Source organism: Pygocentrus nattereri, chromosome 6, assembly GCF_015220715.1.
Source record: "Pygocentrus nattereri isolate fPygNat1 chromosome 6, fPygNat1.pri, whole genome shotgun sequence".
Taxonomy (NCBI): Eukaryota; Metazoa; Chordata; class Actinopteri; order Characiformes; family Serrasalmidae; genus Pygocentrus; species Pygocentrus nattereri.
The window spans coordinates 11,818,414-11,820,639 of NC_051216.1; positions in this window are offsets into that span (position 1 = coordinate 11,818,414).

Below are 2,226 nucleotides of genomic sequence, written 5' to 3' on the forward strand. Positions count from 1 at the left end.
AGCTCAACCCAACGAGCATCTTATCTAGGAGCGTGTGCTGAACATGTGTTTGCGCTTATGGGGGTTTCAAAGAGGCAAAACCAGCTCCGCTCAGTCAAACAGGAGTCCAGCTCCTCGACACTGCCTGCAGTCTCAGATGCGAGAGCGTGATGAGTAGTAATGACGGGGTGAACACTGAAAGATAAAACTCGCTCATTATCTCCCTCTTTTCTCTCTGGAGCACTGGCGTTAGGAAAACATGGATTTGGCTCAGACTCCAGTTTCGTTTCTCCGCTTCTTGCTTCTGCCTTGACAGGTTAGTTTCGCTTTCTCGGAAATCATGTGGTTTACTCGGGCTCTTCCGCCGGCTTTGACACACCCCCTTCTCGGTCTGCCACGGGGGAGTTGCCAGGAGAAACTCGAGTGCTGCTGTCTGTAACACCTCCTACACCTGACCAATGGCTGAGGAATGAGTCAGTTCAATTAGACTAGGCAAATGACCAAACCGTGCTGGACCTCGGTCATGTTTACATCCAACGCCCTACACATTTCCCAGTCCAGATGTGAGTGGGTTAGAGTGTAGAGGGCTACATAGAGGTCAACATGAAACCCAGGTCAGCCTGAAATCCCAATGGACAGCATCATCTAATGGGTTCATTTCCATAATGATTTGATTTTGAGACATCCACTAGGTCCAATAGGTCAGTTAGGAGATCCCAGACGCCAAAGGACCCCCTGTATTTTGCACCTTGTCTGCATGTGTGTTTAATTTGCAGAGAACTGTGCTGCTAACTTTACTACCCACTTCAACAGGTTCAGTTATTTAAGTGACCGTTTTTAACATTTCAGTTACAACGATCTGTAAAACAGCTGATGTGAGGCTGCATTAATGCCATTTGGAGGTCAACAGCATAGCACAGTGGTCACCAACCCTGGAGACCTCTTCTCACTGTGGTGGTACCCTCAAGGGTCCATCTCAGTACCTGTAGTCATCGAACATAACTGAACCAGAATGCACTGAAATGACACTTTCTAAGTTGTACTGACTCCACACACCCCGTCTCACCTCCAGGCTTTTTATTTCAATGCTCTGATTTAAAACATTTGGTTATGAAAAGGTACAAATATCTCCTTTTCCACTATGAAGAACTCCTGTAAGGTACACCACTGGACCTTAAAACCACTGGTGTACCTTTGAGGGTGCACTTACATTGTTTGTACCTCGATGAATGAATCATGTACCTGCCTGGTACCTTTATTTCTAACAGTGTACCTTCTCGCCAAACCTAACCCACCACACGTGATCCACGCCTATGCTTTCAGAAGACATTGTTGGCCTTGCTGGCTCCAGTGTGTTCGATTTGGGTTGAAACTGAGCTCTGCAGGAACGAGGGTCTCCAAGAGGAAATCTTGGTGACCACTTTATCTACATTTCACCAGAAAGTAAGTCTTGCATAGTTTGAGGAATGCTGCCCCTTTGTTGGCGTAACTATTGGTAGTACAGGCAGGGCAATTAGACTGGGGCCTATAGCACAGTGCTCCTTTATGCAAGGGCTTTCAAAGCGACCAGGCCTTCAAACATTTTATTGGACTTCTTATATTACTACTTATGTATATGTATTCCTCATGTCTAATGGCTAGCTGCATTACTTATTAATAAACAAACAATAACGTGTTAATATACAACCTTTAGCCTACATTACAGCACCAACTTTATGAGAGGAAGAAAGCAAAGTGCTTTTTTTTATTTTGCAGTTAAAGATCACTTATTAACTGTTTGGCACTGGGATCCATAAGGTCACGCCACTGTGCATGTTTCTATGTTCATTGCTGACCGGCTGCTGCACGTTTATGCCAGTCTGCTACAAAATGCAAGCACGAAACCAACAGAGATCTCCCTCAGGAATGAGCGCTAAGGCATTTGGAATAGAAAACATCTTGAGTTTCGCGAGCAGAGCCAGGCAGCCTCCTGCTTCCAATCAAGTAGAGCTGTAGCTCCGCCCAGCTCCGCTTAAGTTTCTATTCACTCCTGGGTTGCACTCTTTCACTCTCGGCGAGCTGGCAAAGGGAGGGCGGCCCCTGCCTGGAACAGCCGATTGAAAAGGGGGCGTGGCCAACAGACGCGCATTCACCGGTGATTGGCTCACGACCGAGAGACAAGCGTAGATCAAAAACGCTGCATTTGGATTGGTGGAAGCGCTTTATGGGCGGAGCTCCGGCTCAGCTGTGTCCATCGAGTCCGTAGAG